Raw genomic sequence first — 20,761 nt, forward strand, 5'->3', positions numbered from 1 at the left:
GTTTTTTGGTTAGATGTCATATTCGTAGATTATTGTTGTATGCACTTGCATGAAATATTTTCCAAAGACCGTTTGTAGCTGATGAATTCACCCTGTGCAACTATCGAGATATCGTATATCAAAGTAACTAGTTTTTATGGAAATGTGGTGTAATGGTGAAAGCAACATCACACATTTTGCTAAATTCAGAACGATTTTTCAACCTTACCTCCACCTCCCCCTCCGCCCTCGCCCTCGCCCTCGCCCTCGCCCTTCACCTGCCACAACGACACTTCATCGACGTGTTATATCCATTTAATTAGGATGTAGGGCGCGTTAAGTTTCTTCAACGAAACGAGAAGCATTGGAAGGAGAGAGCGAAGATGTGCTCAACATTTGGAATATGAAGTGCTTTTCCCAACTAACAAGCACTTTTAACACACAAAGTCCGCTTTTTTTTCTGGGCAAGGTGATGCGTTCTCCCTGAGTGAAATCCTATGTATTTACGTTAAAATTGCTCTTATTTTTTGACATTGATGCCTTTTAGTCAGCTACACGCTGTCCAACATTTCTGCAGTTAGTACATTTCATTGCCATGGGGCGAGTCTTGAGGGTCTTCAGAATGTAACTAATGACGTTTTTCAGCCACGAATTCCTTGAGGTGGGGTGATAGCTGGAAATCAAAGAGTGCCAAATATAGCGAATATTATAGATGTTCCAAAACTTCATTCACAAAGTCACTTAGTTTTTTCCATTACCAAAGCAGATTTTTTTTCTTTTGTAATCTCAGGCACTGGCACTTACTTTGTCTTCTAATTGATGCAGAAGACTCGTAAAATATACATAGGGGACTGATGACCGTAGATGTTCAGTCCCATAGTACTCAGAGCCATTTTTAAAATATACACCAGTTATTGTTTCCTCTTTTGTAAGGCAGTAAATAAGAAGAATCCCTGCAGCCTCCCCGAAACCACAGGGTATAAGCCTCTAGCAGTTGAAATCGACTTCGGTACTTTTGATGCAGGACTAAAACCTGCCCCCTCCCTTTTTCCCCTTCGCCTTCACACTGACTATGGTCGCTGTTTCGTTTCTTGTGCTAAGTAGTAGATTCACGTCTCACTCATTTGACAAATCGGAGCACTAAGTCACTTGGGGTCTTTTAACAACACTCCCAGAAATCGTAACCATATTCGGCGAACTAACGATCACAAAATTTCTCTGAATACTCCGTAGAGTGAAATATTCCGAGTGACATGCTAAGCTCTGATTAGGACGCTATCCGCCAATTGCCTTACCACTGTGAAGGAAAAGGGAGTATCCCAGTTCCTGTATAGTCTGGAGCGTCTTCCAGAAAAAAAAAAACACCCTCTCAGTGACTACTGCGGTCTGCCACACCGCAATTACATCACGTAAAATTATGTTCTGAATGAAGTATACATTACCTAGCGGACTGGTCGAGGTGACTCATTGGTAAGATACTGCACTCGTATTCGGGAAGTTGGGGAGCAAATTCCCGTCCGGATATCGCGATTTAGGTTTTAAACACCTACCACTGGTTGGAACAAAGACAGACGGTAAATGGTGTGAAGACGTGGTGCTGCTGCAGCCAGTCACCTCGCCATCAAACGTCATTGTCTGCTCCATGGGGAATCCAGCACCGCTGGTAGCTTGTGTTGGTTTTTGCTATTCGGATTTCGTGTGTCTACTTTATCTTTTGCTTTACTGCCATTTTAATTGATGTCCTAGTTTATGGAAACCAGGGTTCCACAAATTCAAAATTATCCCTGTATGGCACAGGGAAATGCGAAGTTTCTATTTCCAACAACAACAGAGAGAAAAAGTTTACTGAAGGGAATGTGAAACGGGGATTTGAACCTCTTTCGTGACGAACACGAAAAAAGTCTCATTGGCTTCAAGGTGGTCAGCGACAGAGCACGATTTCAGACAGAAAATAATGGAGAAGGGGATCGTCTCTGACCTTTTTAAGGAAACCATGCATCGCCACAAAGAAATATGGAAAAGCTAATTTGGGTGGGCAAACGGTGGTTTCCCAACTCCTCGCATATAAGAACTGAGGAAGGTGGTACGGTGGTTAAGAAATTAAATTCGTATTTGAGAAAAACGGTGTTCAAGTGCTCTTCCGGCCATCCTCATTTAGGTTTTCTGTGCTTTTCGAAAATCGCTTTAGACTGTTACTGTGATCTTTCCTTTGAAAAGTCCACGGCCGCTTTCCATTCCCGCCGCTGTCCACTCCGAGCTTTCATTTTGTTCACAGTTCTTTTGATTTTTTAGCATTTAAGGTCCAGTCGACTTTGAGGTAATTCTAGACGGAGTACTAGCTTAGATTAAGAATTGAGTATGACGAAATTCGCCCTAATATTCATTTTCTCCTCATTACGAGTCCATTGCATTGACCACTGCGCCACGTTGTTCGTTCACTCCCAGTTGTGGGGCAATATGCACTGTCATTTAAAACAGTGTGGTAAGAAACAGTATGAAAAGCTTGTAAGTGTGTTCCAGGCTAGGTTGCGCTGATAAGTAATTATTAAGAAAGAAATTCGGTATGTTGCGCCGTTTCCGAGATTACTAGCATTGAAATTAGCCAATCAGGCCGTTTTGCGCTCAGATTCAAGCGGTCCGCCAGATACAATTAATGTCTGTTGTTCTCGTGGCGCAAATGATAGCACACGCGACTGCGCAGCCTTTAGCTCGGGTTCGATCTTCACTACCTCCTATTTGTGTATCGCTCTCTTCTTCGGTCTTACAATACCAAACGAAGAACACGTGTGGCAACAGTCTCTGGTGGACCGCTTGAATTTGCGCGCAACGGCCAGGTTGGCTACTTCAATGCTAATTAATTCGGAAACGGCGCAACACAGATAATTTTTTTTCTTAACAATTCTTTCTCAGCACAACCTACCCTGAGACACCCGTACAAGTTTTTCAGATTGTTTCTGACCACCCTGTACGTAACGAAAAAAGAATGATCCGATAGACTACATTCTTCAAACTAGTTCTTTCTGAAGGACTCACAATATGTGGTTTATGCCTGTGTTAATAGAACCATACTCGGGAATAAATTGAAGATCTAGTGCATGATGTGGAAGAAAGGCTTTCTTGTTCTCTAATTTCAGATTTCCTGCTGGGTATTTCGCAACGATCTTGACTAATTATTCGTAAACTATGCAGGTCTGGCACTATTATTCCGGTTTCAAGCGACATTTCAAAAGTCGGAAACTATTTAAGACTGATTCATTGCGCTACAGCAACAGTGTAAGGTAAAACACAGTTTCATTGTCAGTTTACTGAGTGGCTACCAAACAGGAAACAGCAAACATTCTCGTGAAGAAGGCTAAGTATATCTCAGACCCGTATTTCGTACTGGCTTGTGAAAACCCTCTTCTCGGCGTCTCATAGTAAATCCAAATTCTTCGTCTTCAGAGGCATACTGTAAGCTTTATAGCTAATTGACTGGTGTTCTCAATCCTAGAACAGTGGGAAGGAAATATGGGACAGTCTAGCTGGAGATGGCTGACTGGAAGTTACCGCTGTAGGTGACGACACACACGTCAAAAAGATTTTGCATCACCTCAGTTCCGAGAGTTTCGGAACCTCTACAGAAAATTGGAATAGAGGTCAACATAAACATCATTTCTGCCCTTTTTATTGTTCATGAAAACCACACATTGCATGTTGTACCGCCGTACAACCAGACCTTCAGAAGTGGTGGTCCAAATTGCTATACACACCGGTTCCTCTAATGCCCAGTAGCACGTCCTCTTGCATTCATGCGTGTCTGTATTCGTCGTGGCGTACTATCCACAAGTTCATCAAGGCACTGTTGGTCTAGGTTGTCCCACTTCTCAATGGCGATTCGACGTAGATCCCTCAGAGTGGTTGCTGGGTCACGTCATCCATAAACAGCCCTTTTCAATCTACCCCAGGCATGGTCGATAGGGTTCATGTCTAGAGAAGGTGCTGGCCACTCTAGTCGAGAGATGTCGTTATGCTTAAGGAAGTCATTCACGAGAACGGTACGATGGGGGCGTGAATTGTAGTCCATGAAGACGAATGCCTCGCCAGTATGGTGCCGATATGGTTACGCTATCGATCGGAGAATGGCATTCACGTATCGTGTAGGCGTTACGGCGCCTTCCATGCCCAACAGCGGTGTACGTCGGCCCCACATAATGCCGCCCCAAAACAGCGTTCAGCCTGACCGGGTTGCCTTCAAACACGCCTTCTACGATTGTCTGGTTGAAGGCATATGCGACACCCATCGATGAAGAGAACGTGATGCCAATCCTGAGCAGTCCATTCGGCATGTTGTTGGGCCCATCTGCACCGCGCTGCATGGTGTCGTGGTTGCAAATATGGACCTCGCCATGGACGTCGGGAGTGAAGTTGCGCATCATGCAGCCTATTGCGCACAGTTTGAGTCGTAACACGACGACCTGTGGCTGCACGGAAAGCATTATTCAACATTGTGGCATTGCTGTCAGGGTTCCTCCGACCCATAATCCGTAGGTAGCGGTCATCCACTGCAGTAGTAGCCCTTGGGCCGCCTGAGCGAGGCATGTCATCGACAGTTCCTGTATTTCTGTATCTCCTCCATGTCCGAACAACGTCGCTTTGGTTCAGTCAGAGACGCCTGGACACTTCACTTGTTGAGAGCCCTTCCTGGCACAAAGTAACAATGTGGACTCGATCAAACCGCAGTATTGACCGTCTAGTCATGGTTGAACTACAGACAACACGAGCAGTGTACCTGCTTCCTGGTGGAATAACTGGAACTAATCGGCTGTCGGCCCCTCTCCGTCTAATATGCGCTGCTCATGCATGGTCATTTATATCTTTGGGCGGGTTTAGTGAGATCTTTGAACAGTCAGAGGGACACTGTCTGTGATACATTATCCAGAGTCAACGTCTGTCTTCAGGAGTTCTGGGAACTGGGGTGTTGCCGGCCGCGGTGGTCTAGCGGTTCTAGGCGCTCAGTCCGGAACCGCGCGACTGCTACGGTCGCAGGTTCGAATCCTGCCTCGGGCATGGATGTGTGTGATGTCCTTAGGTTAGTTAGGTTTAAGTAGTTCTAAGTTCTAGGGGACTGATGACCACAGATGTTAAGTCCCATAGTGCTCAGAGCCATTTGAACCATTTGAACTGGGGTGTTGCAAATCTTTTTTTGATGTGTGTATAAATAAATGTTTTTCACCAGTTTCAAACTCATAGAAAACGAAAGCCGTTTCGTGTTTAATTAAATGATTTTTCAGAAAATCAGGAAAGTGTCTCCTATTCAATGTTGTTGTCATGTTACTCAGTTAAAGCATTGTCCAGATTATACCGTCATCAGAGAAAGTATGTCAATATTTCTAGTTTCAAATAAAGTTAATGGGTACTTCTGGAAAGATTTGTCAAGAACGTTAGCAAATTTGAGGGCAGCCTATCAGCGAGATAAATGACATTTCTGATGTTCAAGGAGGCATTGTTTCTGCTTGCTCGTACTTCCCGCACATCCGTTATCGAATTACCATCAAAATCGACCAAATTCATCACAAAAATACAACAAAGAAATCTGACAACAAACTTTGCCACAATTAATGTTAAATTTTTTACTAAAAGACTACATCTCCGTAAAGAATTCATTAGCATAAAAGTAAAATTTGAGGACATTAGAGAATAATCAGTAACTTGTATTGGACAAGGATGGAGAAGGAAAGGACCGCGATGTATTCTAGAAAATTCACCGAAAATTATGTTACGGGATGTAGAAAGTTGACGGTTAAGTTCTTCATTTATGTTGAAGAAGCAAAGTATGAAGACTAGAAGCAGACTATGAAAGTACTCTATGAAAACATGAAATTACATTCACTGGCAAAGTATCTACTGAGGATTGTATACAGGGTGCCCCAAGAGGAATGGTCAATATTCAGGGATATGACAGGAACGATCATTCGAAGCAAAGAGTTCTAGTGAACGTCTACTCTAAAAGGCTTACCTTAAGAGCCATAAGCACTTGTTCACCTTCGCTGCTGTCAAACACTTCTCTTCTACTGTGCAAGTCCTCAAAGCTCATAATATATGCATTTTAGAGTCGGTGTTTACTAGACTTTTTTTGCTTCGAATGATCGTTCCTGTCACATCCGTGAATACTGCCCATTTCTCCTGTGACACCCTGTATAAATAAGTACATGCAACACTGGTTAAACTCATTAGCCGAAATCTGTTTTGTAATAGTAATTAATCTTTACGAGGTGTAATCCTTTTCCATTAAGCGGAAGTTCTATGTGCAATTAACGAAATGCAAATACCCTTGTTAGATGAACCAAATCGTGAGCTAGACTGGTTTCCATTAATTAGGGAAAACAGAAACAAGCAGCTATAACTCGAGAAAAGATAAAGCAGATGGCATGAAAGTGGAGCATAGTGTCGTGACACTATTGTTACAGTAAAATGCCACATACAAACCAGCGGCTCTGTAATCGTGTTGCCTAATTTTTGATTAACAGACAAGTGCAAATTTGAAACTAAAAGAGAAGCTGATTTTATAACGGGGAAAGCATCTGAAAGGCTATCTAGGTGCTAAGACATAATATACTGGACCATTAGCGCTGGCTGGCCATTGCGGGATTGCAGTCGGGTCAGGAGAAGACACAGGTGGCGACCTGTTTTTCATAAACTGTGCTATGTACGCGAGACCATCAGCCCCATGTCCCGTGCTCATCAGAGGGACGTTTGCAGTATGTGCATCAAACTCTACTCTGGACTGCAGCTCTTCTTTTTCTTCTCCTTTTTTTTCCAGAATGATGTTCTGTTTTGCCTGCGAAATGTAAGCACATATGTTCTGATTTTGTGAGAAGCTGAAACCTGCAATTATCCATCAACCATCAATGAGTGGGAAGCCTTCCGACGATGCGGATTCTGCGTATGTGAGGTGGTATACACTGTCTGTTGAAAATTAGTCTGCCACCCACTAGTGGACGTTAACATGAGGCATGTCCACCCTTCGCCTTTAAGACAGCCTGAGCCGTGCCGAGGACACTTTCAGATAGGTGTCTGAATGTCTGTGAAGAAAGGCATCACATTCTTCCTCAAGAACCGAAAACAGAGAAGGTATTGATGTTGAACGCTAGTGTCTGGAGCGAAGTCGATATTCCAACTCATACCAAAGATGTTCCATATGGTTCAATTCGGGACTGTGGATTGGCCAGTCCATTTCAGGACTCTTATTGTCCACACACTATTACCTCACAGATGCTGCTTTATGGCAGTGTGTGCACAGTCCTGTTGAAACAAGTAATGATCGTCCTCTTTTTTGTGCTGTACGCAGTACAGTAATTTTGTACAATGTGTTCATATCCTTCCGCGTTTAGTGTTTCATGTGATTTTGACGACCACACTCTGCAATACTTCACTCTCTGTGTCTGTTAGTACACGGGGTTTACCTGGTCTTGGTTTGTGGTTGATCCTTCGCGTTTTCATTTCCCAGTCACATCATCAACAGTGACTAGGCAGCTTTAGAAGGGTTGAAATGTCTCTGATGGATTTTTACTCAGGTGACATCTAATGACTAGTCCAAGTTATAAGTCCCTGAGCACTCCTGCCCGATCCATTCTGCTATTAGTGCATCTCTACTAACAAAATACTGTCTCCTTTTATACTGGTTGGTCGGCGTCTAGTGACCAATTTCACGTTACGCTGATGTGTCCGTTTACTTTTGATCAGATGGTTATATGTAAGCAGACGCTAAGCTCTCCATGTGGAACCGTGACTCCACAGTCCACTAAATATAACATCATTTATTCTTGATTTCGTTGTCCCACAAAAAAATATCGATCACACACGGGCCAGTAGTGGATTAATATATCCAACAGCGCAATAATTGGGCGCTTGTAGTGGGTAGGTCTTCTGACTTGAATCGCACAGAAAATATATGGTGCACTTCCTTTAGGCCTCTTATTGTTCCTAGACGTCCTCTTTCACTGAAAAGTTGTTTTGCAAAAATAATGATATTCGCTTCCTGTGGAGGACACATGCCCCATCATTGGTGCAATATCATATATCTTTTTATACACAGAATTGCGCCAGTTTAAAACAGCACAAGTAACATCAGGAAGGAGTGTAACATACAGTTACGTGTGATGCTAAGATAAATTTATCTAATAATTTCTTTTCATATTTTAATTATGCAGGGCTTACATCGCTAGCGTTTTACGACTCCAATCGTACTGCAAGTTCATATAGCAAAACCATTCGTGTGCTGGCACAACCGTTACAGTCTGAAGGTGAACGGCCCTGATACAGATCGGCGTCAATAGCACATTCTTCTTCATCCAACTTACAGCGACTTTTCATCACATACTTCGTTGTCCTAGAAAATGACTCCATTCAACGCTTGCAACTGGAAACCATTTTTCAGAGAATGATGCCTTTTCCACACTGTATAATCAGCGCTTCATGACAGCCACATTACGGGTGCGATGGGATTTGTCATAACAGTGATTCATTGGAATGTATCGTAAGAGATGCAATATCGCCTGGATGTAAACTCTTGAGCGACTAAATTAGCATGTAGCACCCGCTGTCACCCTGTCAACGGCGGTGACGAGTGTTGTCATGGGTCCCACGAGAAAAAGAAACCGATTCATTTTGATTTATGACCACCAGACTGGTCCGAGCTGGGTCAACGAGCGCTACCTTGTTCATTGCACGTTCCTCCATGCATCTTGGCACGAGTCAGAAGCGATGAAGTGGTGCACTGTCATGTTGAAGGTACAGGTCGCCTGCGGGTTGCTGTAGCCGAATAAACCTGTGCACATGACAGGACAGTAAGTCTACACTGTGTGATGAAAAATACCCGGACACCCCCAAAAACATACCTTTTTCATATTAGGTGCATTGTGCTGCCACCTACTGCCAGATACTCCATATCAGAGACCTCAGTAGTCAGTAGACATCATTAGAGTGCACAATGGGCCCCCCGCGGAACTCACGGACTTCGAACATGGTCAGGTGATTCGGTGTCACTTGTGTCATACGTCTGTACGTGAGATTTACGCACTCCTAAACATCCCTAGGTCCACTGTTTCCGATGTGATAGTGAAGTGGAAACGTGAAGGGTCACGTACAGCACAAAAGCATACAGGCCCGACCTCGTCTGTTGACTGACAGAAACCGCCGACAGTTGAGGAGGGTAGTAACGTGTAATAGTCAGACATCTATCCAGACCATCACACAGGATTTCCAAATTTCATCAGGATCCACTGAAAGTACTATGACAACTACGCGAGAGGTGAGAAAACTTGGATTTAATGGTCGAGCGGCTACTCGTAAGCCATACATCACGTCGGTAAATGCAAAACGACGCCTCGCTTGGTGTAAGGAGCGTAAACACTGGACGATTGAACAGTGGAAAAACGTTGTGTGGAGTGACGAATCACGGTACACAATGTGGCGATCAGATGGCCGGGTGTGGGTATGTCGAATGCCCGGTGAACGTCATCCGCCAGCGTGTGTAGTGCCAACAGTAAAATTTGGAGGCGGTGGTTTTATGGTGTGCTTGTGTTTTTCGTGGAGAGGGCTTGCATCCCTTGTTGCTTTGCGTGGCACTATCACAGCACAGGCCTACATTGATGTTTTAAGCACCTTCTTGCTTCCCACTGTTGAAGAGCAATTCGGGGATGGCGATTGCATCTTTCAACACGATCGTGCACCTGCTCATAATACACGGCCTGTGGCGGTGTGGTTACACAACAATAACATCCCTGTAATGGATTGGCCTGGACTGACCTGAACCCTACAGAACACCTTTGGAATGTTTTGGAACTCCGACTTCGTGCCAGGCCTCACTGACCGACATCAATAGCTCTCCTCAGTGCAGCACTCCGTGAAGAATGGGCTGTCATTCCCCAACAAACCTTCCAACCTCTGATTGAACGTATGCCTGGAGAGTGGAAGCTGTCATCAAGGCTAAGAGTGGGCCAACACCATAATGAATTCCAGTATTACCGATGGAGGGCGCCACGAACTTGTAAGTCATCTTCAGCCAGGTGTCCGGATACTTTTGATTACATAGTGTATGTATCCGTAACAAGTAGTGTGATGGCAGATCTATTAGCGACCATCATTTCATCCCATGTAAATATCACTCCGTCAGCTAGTGGCAGTGGGGTATGTTACCACATGTGAATTTCGACGTAATCGTGCCAGGCCGTCGGTGTGTATTAAAGTATGCCACCAGTCATCAGTCCAGAGGGCATTTTCTCACGCTTCTAGCTTTGAATAGCGGTGTACCTAGAACTATACTACTAAGCGGAAGTGCACGGTGAGAAGCTGATTCTGGATGATATGGCAGCTAACCGGTCGTTAGAATCATACATTAAATTGGTGAGTACTTTACATTTTTCCTGAAAGAGGAATTCGCGAAGGCAGGTGAGAAGCGCGTTGCCTCTATGCTTCCATCACCTGAACCATGCGTCTGGCAGCCGTGATCTGGCTGCATCAAATGCCAAGATACTGTACGCATCTTTCACGTATTGGCCTCGAATGTCACGCAGGCAGCCAACACAGTGTCTGACGACATATCAGTCACGTGACACGCCCAACTCTCCCACTCGCCCTAGCGTCAGTAGCTCTCTCGCCAGCACAGCAGCTGCGTATAATTCATGAGTGTAGACCACAAGACAAATGCCACCCGCGTAATCTCTGCTGAAACTCTGCAAGTACTTATCTTCATCTATGTAAGACCAGAGGCAATAAATATAACTACTCCAGATGTGCTAATTCTTAGGTTCTGTTCATTCCCAGACTCACTGTAGATACTGACATCTGAAAACGGAGTACGTTTAAAACGCTGTTACATCATTTCCCTTTCGTTCCATAACTTGCATAAGACCTGCAGGATCTTAAACCGTTACTGTTACTGGTGGTCTGTGCTAGTGCGATGCCAAGGTTTAGCAGTAAGATTTTTATTAAATTTTGAAACTGTGCCATCTTTTGTGTATAAACTGCATTTGTCTCATTTCCCGATGAACTTTCTCTACATCTTCTCAGAGACAGAGTAGCTGTGAAGTTGGAATTGGACGAATTCCCTCGGCATATTGCAGACAATATTTTTAGTCGTTTACAGTTGTGTGGCCGATAAAGATGTTAACGACTGAAGCCAGTAATGTACCTACCGAAGACAGTGTTTAGCAAGCATGTGTATACGACAGTCGAAAAAGTGGATATCGCTTATGGCAAATGTCGCCAAATTGTTAGAGCAGCGGTGCGGTTGTATGCTGAAGAGTATCCAGATCGTACCAAGCACTCACGATATGCCTTTGCAAACATTATATAAAAAAAGTTATGAGGGCTGGAAGCGTGAAGAATAAAATATGCTTAGGAAAAAGAAGAGCGACTGATCAAAGTAATGAAAATAAAAAATGATACTCAGTGAGTGTGGCACCAACATGACGGATGTTCAAATGGCTCTAAGCACTATGGAACTTAACATCTGAGGTTATCAGTCCCCGAGACTTAGAACTACTTAAACCTATCTAACGTAAGGACATCACACACATGAATGCTCTAGGCAGGATTCGAACCTGCGACCGTTGCAGCAGCGCGGTTCCGGACTGAAGCACCTAGAACCGCTCGGCCACAATGGCCGGCTCATGACAGATATCCTTCCCATTTTGCACATGTAGTGACAGACCCTCTTAAGAGAACATTCGGGAAGCTTTAGCATGGCTGTTCAGAAAATGCAGAATTGTCCACACACTCACCGAACTTTACACTTCTATACTTTTATCTGTGGCGGAAATTAAAACAAGAGGTCTATTAGGAAACACCGAGGGCTGCATTAAATGCCTTGTAACACGGGCCTGTGCTGTCATTGACTCCAAATGAAACTGAACATGCAATATTGTTTCTCCAGAACATTTTATGACGTGTAGCAATGTTCGACGTCAACATTTTGGGCATTTGGTATGGCAGCAGTGCTCATAAACATACGAACTGTACCTGAGCTATGTTACATTTGATATAATAGGGCAGCATTCGTGGAACCTCTTCTACTGATGGCAGTGGTTTGTGCCACTGTTAACCTTCATCCTCTTTGATCACGTGCCGTACACGTTATGTCGTTGAAGTTCTCGTAGAAGCTTCTTCCAAATGCCACAGAAAGTGTATGTAGTTCCATTACAAGGAAACATAGTCGGTGTCGTAATTCAGCTATTATAAATGATAAAAATTACTTGCGAGCGCCAGGAGATTCGCCATATTGTCTGCTATAACTTGGCGAAAACCGCACTTCTATATATTTATTCATTCTGGGTACATCTGTGGTGGCCTGTTTTTTGACTGCCGCACCCTGTATAAAGCCACAAATGCAATGCAGCACAATACTTCACAACGCTCATTACAATCGTGTGCCCTTCGCCGTCCACATTTGTCACGTCATCCATAGGTCAAAATGTGAATGACGACTCTGGAGTCCCCGTATGGCTTCTGTTTCTGTAGCTTTCATAGTGAACCTCGGCATGTCTTCATATCTGAGCTGGTTGGTTCCTGCTGCCATCTGTTCCCCAGTCAGAATGCTACGAGTTTTTTTCTTTTTACTGCAGGTTCCGGTAGCTACCCTCAATTCCTTCTTCTGCAGAACTATCATTACAATTACTAATGACCCTGAAATTGTCGAACACAACAGTGCTCAAAAAAGAGTGCCAAGAAAACGATGTAATTACAAGCCCATTCAAACACGAGTATGTGATTCTAATGCTCCATTTACGTTGTGTTATTGCCAGTTTTCGTTTTGATTGTTTCATCTGCATTCTCCATCTCGTTAGATGTATTTTAAATAGAAACATTATTCCTCCGCTTCAATTAAACGGTAAATAGGTAAACTTCTACAGATACGGTATATAATGAATGTCACATATTTGCAGCTGTTGTATCTGTTAAACAAAAAAGTTCGGTAAGAGTGCGTTACACGGACAACATTTGACAATAAATGCCAAGAGAAGTAAATTTTACCGATGAAAGTTGCACATCGATACGCGGAAGTGTGTACGGACTTAGAACGTGTGGGTCGTGTGTGCGTGGCCGCGCATGCGCTCCCACTGTAACACCGACCGTCTCTACATTTCGTCGTTCCAGATAAGGGAGCGTCCATTAATTACGTGATCTGAAAATTGATTGGACGGGGGGGGGGGGGGGGGGGGGAGTGCTCGGTAAAATCTCACCAAATATAATTAATCCAGAACACAGACAATATTAAAGTGCCCACCAGTCTTTATGACCTCTGAACTGTACTGAATGCTTTACAAGTGTGCATGCCCAGGATTTCTTGATTTGAAACGAGTGCCACAGCAGTGTTAGATTTCATTCGAGGATTTCTCCGCCACGCCGGTCGAAATCGCGACGTGTGTACGTCGAGATATTCAGCAACACATGTAAAGCCGACGTTATTATTTTCAACATGGATCCGTACCAAAACTTATACGATGCGTATGTTTAGGGGCATGCCGACAAGTCAAAACACACGTGTGAAAGCTGAAATTCATTGTTAATAATTCTCTTAGTTATCATGTAAATCAAGAGACTGGAAAGCTCCGTAATCATGCGGTTTAAAGGAAGATACAAACAATGTTGTCTTTCATCTGCAAAGTAAGTAAAGGTACTATGACATTTAGTGTATATAATATACCAATAAAACGCCAATTTTTAGAGATCCATTAAGACAGCTAGTACTATTTTCGCGGCGCTTTTGCCCGTCTCTCTCTGTGTAGATACTAGTCAGGGTTGGCATGTTTAAAGTGTTTTTAATCACGTATTAAAAACACCGTTTAATACACTTTATAGATGAAACGCTGTTTTATTAAAGTGAATTACTTAATGTTTAAAACAAATTTTTAAAAAAATCATTCATACGTATTTTCATCCGACTACGGGGTAACCTAGCGTGAGGGGCGAGAGGGAGGGGCAGGGTCCCACCACTTCTCACCATTCTCACAAAGGGGGAAGGGGAGGCCTCCAAATTTTAAAGAAAATCCCTCACGTAATTAATGGACGTCTCCTAACCGCCTTCGTAGCCGAGGTCATCAACGCACAGTTTTGCGACAGCGATCTAGTTCGAGGTAGCCGATTCGAATGCCAGCGATGGAAGAAATATTCCTCGCCAGTAATTCGCTAGCCAGAGGAGAAGAGTGAGTGGCGGAATGTTTCTGACTTTGTGCCAGTTTTCGGGCTCAACGTAGTTTCTGTGGGAGTGAAAGCGTGCAACCCGCCTGTTGAACGGAACGTTAAAGATCGGCGACCCCTTTGGTGGTTGCTGCTGGACAAAAGTAGGTGATGTGCCGGAACCAGATTTGACCATCTCTCTTCTTGAGAACTTAACAGAAAAACAAAAACATATTATTACAAAAAAAGGTTCAAATGGCTCTGAGCACTATGGGACTTAATTAGCATCTGTGGTCATCAGTCCCCTAGAACTTAGAACTACTTAAACCTAACTAACCTAAGGACATCACACACATCCATGCCCGAGGCAGGATTCGAACCTGCGACCGTAGCGGTCACGCGGTTCCAGACTGAAGCGCCTAGAACCGCACGGTCACACTGGCCGGCCGGCGGTCTATTATTACACTCCACATGTTCTTGTCACAGTCACCTGCATGAAACAGCAACATTTAAGTCGAAATTTCGTTATCAAGAAAGGCTCGAAGTAGGCAGTGAGTTACATGAATAAATAAATAAGTAGTTCCTCCCAGTAAAAATAGTTCTGAACTGAAAACAGCGAAAATCGACGACGTCCACCCGACTGTGACCTGCTGTTTAGGGAGAAACGCGTGGCTGAATTTTTGAGAGGGGGACTCGGGAAAACTTCTTTGGAGTCTCAAAATGGATGGGTGTCAGCCAGAATGGCATTTCCTCGGATTTTGACATTCCTTCCTTACAAAGTATTTTACACTTATTTCACGGAACCATTATTAGATTACGAAACAAAGAGTGCAATAATGAAAGTACTTTTCGTGAGAATTGTGCTTGGATTCCAAAATACACATTTTCTCGCTTCGTCACTTTGAACAGGTTAACAGGATTGTTCATGCTGTCGCCTGCATCGCTGCAGGAGAGCTGTTTCGTATACCGTGCACATTATATTTCGCATGAACTAATGTTTGGAGCTGATCTATGAACCACACAAATTTTTATTTACACTTTGTAAGCAGTATTTAAAGCAGATTCCCTCCCTTAGCCCACAAAATAAATCACCTGCTATGGAGTGTAATTACTTCACTATCAATAACACACATTAAGACTAACAAGCTGAAAATAATGTCTGGATCTTTACTGCCTTCTTGGAATCTGTGATCTTCGGCACGGCGAGAGCAGTTGACACGGGAAAGCTGAGGGTGCGTCCTGGGTGCCGCGTGCCTGCTCGTTACAAACATTCTCTCAGCTAAAGACGCAGCGGTGGGGAAGATCCGGACAGATGACTCGCAGTGTCCTTTACCGCCTGAGCCGCCAGGGTGCGAAATGGGTGGGCGGAGTGGCGCGACACCAACCTAGTTCCTTCCCCGCTTTTATCTGGGCCGGGACGAGCAAATGACAGCAGGCGGAAAACGGAGCTTGTTTCGTCCCCTCGCTTTATGGCCTCCCTTGGCACAGGGTGACCCGTAAATGCGTCGCCGCGCAGTAACCGGTCCTTCTTGTTCTCCTACGGCAGCACCCGCTCCCCTAATTACAACATGCCTTGCACAGTCCACCCATGTTGTAAAGATACGTCCGTGGCAGGAACATTTAGTTGCATACTTCCGTATGGCCTGTTAAGCCGTATGAGATCCTTAGCTTGCAAAATATAAATTGCACTTCTTTGGTTTTGTTCCGCAGAAATTCGTTTCGTGCGTAGGGCCATCTCCAAACAACACTTAAGAATACGTTATTAGCAAACTAAAATATGCTTGCAACGTAACTTTCAAGACAGGATGAGACAACAATTGTTTCCTCATCAAATATCTTTTTTTGCGCTAAAGGTATTAAAAGTACATTTTCGCATGGTCAAATAGTCTGAAGGATCTCATAAAACGATGACCAGCATGATTTATTAAACTATCAGCTACGGAGATACACATGCCAATTTCGTTATTTTAAAACGAGCTGTGATAAGTCCCCAAACTTGTATCCAAATTTGTGCTTCGTCTCTCATGAGCTCTTTGTCGACGGAGTGGTAAACCGTAATATTTTTCTTCTGTTATACTGGAAAACACTGCATTTCAAGAGGCCAAGAGAATCGGATCCAAAATATCAGACGCATGCCGGCTGTGGTGGTCGAGCGGTTCTAGGCGCTTCAGTCTGGAACCGCGCGACCGCTACGGTCGCAGGTTCAAATCCTGCCTCGGGCATGGATGTGTGTGATGTCTTTAGGTTAGTTAGGTTTAAGTAGTTCTAAGTTCTATGGGACTAACGACCTCAGTTGTTAAGTTCCATAATGCTCAGAGCCATTTTTGAGCAGACACATGAAGGTGTCTCCGATTTTGCCGCACTACGCGTTGATGAGAAACAAACTGGTTTCATCGAGCGCGGAGGTGCCGTGGTGAGACACTGGACTCGCATTTTGGAAGACGCCTGTTTTCGTGGTTTCTCTAAATCGCTTGAGGCAAATAAATGTCTGATTGGATCGACTGACAATGTCACGACCGATTTTCTTCCCTATCCAAGCTTATGCTCTGACTTCATCCCGCGCGTGACGTTCAACCCTAAACTAACTTCTTTTCTGTGACGAACAGGGTTGTCTTAGGACTACGTGTGTAGCTCATTCCATCTCGTGTAAATACGGCTTTGCCGCGTGGCACTAGTGGAAATGAGCCACATATGAAGACTACATTTTATTTCGGAAACTGTTCACAACAGAACATCCGTCTGTCTTAACTACTTTTTGCTTCAAATGGTCTGTCAGCTTCAGCAGTAATGCCATTGTCTCTTGTGACAGCTTGTACGATACCAAGGTGCAAGTCTGACACTTTTCTCCGACGTAATGCCATTTCATAACTATGCGTCTTTCAATAAGTAAACTGCTTTGCTAAAGAGGGATTCTGCAAGGTATAAAAAATATCACCCTGTTACTGCCATAACCTCGTCGTTGGACTCCAAACTCCTTCCAGCCACCAATATTTTTAAGATGTGACAGTACGTAGAAACCTGAGAGTACTAGATCTGCTGAATAAGGTGGATGTTCCAATACCTGGCACATAAAGTCCCTGTTTTTCTTATTTCAAAGCGTCTTTCAGTATCCCGACGAACTACGAATTTTTTCTCCTTTAGCACTCCTTGCCTTTGGTCTGCCGGATTCTACCCAATGGATTGACTACTGTTCCGCTTTCGACCTGAAGTGACGGGTCCAGGTCTCATCCACTGTAACAAATCTGAGCACAATATTAACTGGACTCTACTTTAATATGGTCCATAGATCTGCTTTTATTCATCTTGAATCCATTTAGCACAGAGTATTCTGTACTTAAATCTTCATTTAACATGTAACTTGCTTTTCCTTTTGATAATGCTATGGACCTTTTTCAAACACCTTTAGCCACCGATTGCTCACTACATATTTATCCCCTTCTCCAAAAAAGGCACGTTGCAATTCCGCTACGTATTTCTTAACTCTTGAAAATAAAAGAACAAACTCTAGAATTTCTAAAGCATTTCCTTTGCCAATAAACTGCAAGGTATAAAAAATATCACCCTGTTACTGCCATAACCTCGTCGTTGGGCTCCAAACTCCTTCCAGCCACCAATATTTTTAAGATGTGACAGTACGTAGAAACCTGAGAGTACTAGATCTGCTGAATAAATATTGCAGTCATCCATTTGAACGACGCACACTCATGTGACTACTTTAAAATACTCCATACACAAAATTGTAATGAAGTTCAAGTTTCTAATTGACTAACGTTATCGGCCAACATGCACGATGACAAAAAACTGTCTCTGATGTCAACCCCATATCTGCGCCAAGCAGACTATATTTCATCTTAACTCCTTATGTTGCAATAGCTCTACGCACAAAATACCTCATATGGTCCACAAACTTGCGGTTTATATCGCGTCTTTTCATTGGCAGTTTGAAGCACGACTTCTATATATCCACACATCCAACAAGTTCACGTACGGGTTCATAAATGTCATAACTAATTAACCAACTGAAGGTGTCGTCGGATCACGCTGGTGTATGCAGCTTTTCAAGTAAGAAATATGAGAGAATCGGGCTGCCCTGGAGCGGGATAGTTGTGGCTGTCGGTTATTTGAAGAGGCCATTGGCGGAGGATGACACGGCTGTTGGTCGGTACCGATGGGTCGGCCGGGACCTGTGAACAGAGTTTACGAATAGACACTGTGTGAAATATTACCACTGCAGACACCCAACACGTCGTGTACAAGAAACCCTTCAAGCCAAGAACTTCTTGAATTTTAGGATTTAGGCCCCGTTTTCAACGGTAGTTCATCGAAATCTTTTACCTCCCCCAGAGAGAAGTCTTTGTGATTTTCCTACTGAGAAGAGCGTTTTGATCTCTTCTTTGCTTGATAAATCGCCAAATTAAAAACTTCTGGTGGAAAACCAATTTTCCTTTCGTAGTCGTGAATTTCAGGGTTTCTGGCGACAGATCTGCGCCCGTCTTTTTGGGACTACAGTGTAATAAAAACAAATGGCTCACGGTATTGCATCGTCACCACTTGTTTAGTAATTTTTGTGACGAAATCACTACAAGAACAAAACGTATAGTACATTGTGAATGCAAGAGAAGCGTAAGTTTTTGTGCTGTAAGTTGTACACCGGATTGCAGAACAATGACTGACCAATCTCTTCACGGGCGAACATGTTCAGCATGCAAAGTGTCGAAAGACGTGTTTTAAGTTGGCGAGAAGCCGTAAGCCGTTACCACCCATAATTTTCGTGGACGGGTATCATCAACAGAAAAGAATTCAGCCCATGGAGAGGCTGTCTCGCGCTATCAATCTGAACCCTGTACAAAAGTTTGTATTGCGCACTGAATAGTGTTACTACGGAGAAGCTTTACAAGAAGAGTGACATTCACTTGTTACAGAGCTCTTACACATGACCACTGCCAGAATCGCACAGTATTATACACTCCTGGAAATGGAAAAAAGAACACATTGACACCGGTGTGTCAGACCCACCATACTTGCTCCGGACACTGCGAGAGGGCTGTACAAGCAATGATCACACGCACGGCACAGCGGACACACCAGGAACCGCGGTGTTGGCCGTCGAATGGCGCTAGCTGCGCAGCATTTGTGCACCGCCGCCGTCAGTGTCAGCCAGTTTGCCGTGGCATACGGAGCTCCATCGCAGTCTTTAACACTGGTAGCATGCCGCGACAGCGTGGACGTGAACCGTATGTGCAGTTGACGGACTTTGAGCGAGGGCGTATAGTGGGCATGTGGGTGGCCGGGTGGACGTACCGCCGAATTGCTCAACAAGTGGGGCGTGAGGTCTCCACAGTACATCGATGTTGTCGCCAGTGGTCGGCGGAAGGTGCACGTGCCCGTCGACCTGGGACCGGACCGCAGCGACGCAAGGATGCACGCCAAGACCGTAGGATCCTACGCAGTGCCGTAGGGGACCGCACCGCCACTTCCCAGCAAATTAGGGACACTGTTGCTCCTGGGGTATCGGCGAGGACCATTCGCAACCGTCTCCATGAAGCTGGGCTACGGTCCCGCACACCGTTAGGCCGTCTTCCGCTCACGCCCCAACATCGTGCAGCCCGCCTCCAGTGGTGTCGCGACAGGCGTGAATGGAGGGACGAATGGAGACATGTCGTCTTCAGCGATGAGAGTCGCTTCTGCCTTGGTGCCAATGATGGTCGTATGCGTGTTTGGCGCCGTGCAGGTGAGCGCCACAATCAGGACTGCATACGACCGAGGCACACAGGGCCAACACCCGGCATCATGGTGTGGGGAGCGATCTCCTACACTGGCCGTACACCACTGGTGATCGTCGAGGGGACACTGAATAGTGCACGGTACATCCAAACCGTCATCGAACCCATCGTTCTACCATTCCTAGACCGGCAAGGGAACTTGCTGTTCCAACAGGACAATGCACGTCCGCATGTATCCCGTGCCACCCAACGTGCTCTAGAAGGTGTAAGTCAACTACCCTGGCCAGCAAGATCTCCGGATCTGTCCCCCATTGAGCATGTTTGGGACTGGATGAAGCGTCGTCTCACGCGGTCTGCGCGTCCAGCACGAACGCTGGTCCAACTGAGGCGCCACGTGGAAATGGCATGGCAAGCCGTTCCACAAGACTACATCCAGCATCTCTACGATCGTCTCCATGGGAGAATAGCAGCCTGCATTGCTGCGAAAGGTGGATATACACTGTACTAGTGCCGACATTGTGCATGCTCTGTTGCCTGTGTCTATGTGCCTGTGGTTCTGTCAGTGTGATCATGTGATGTATCTGACCCCAGGAATGTGTCAATAAAGTTTCCCCTTCCTGGGGCAATGAATTCACGGTGTTCTTATTTCAATTTCCAGGAGTGTATGTATTGTATAGATGGTCGGTGTATACGCACCCCCTATTGATATCACGTATGCTATACCAAAATGAAACACCCGCTGTTTATTTCAAACATTTTCTGAGTTCGAAGATAAACTCTTTGTTTTGTGGTGTTGTTTTCATGTTATATTTGTATCGCATCGTGTGTTCTACTCTTAGGCTACGACCTGCAACAGTAGTCTCTATCAGGTTATTGTTGTTTCAGGGTTTTCCTTTACTAAT

This window comes from Schistocerca piceifrons, chromosome X (assembly GCF_021461385.2).
Source record: "Schistocerca piceifrons isolate TAMUIC-IGC-003096 chromosome X, iqSchPice1.1, whole genome shotgun sequence".
NCBI classification, from domain to species: domain Eukaryota; kingdom Metazoa; phylum Arthropoda; class Insecta; order Orthoptera; family Acrididae; genus Schistocerca; species Schistocerca piceifrons.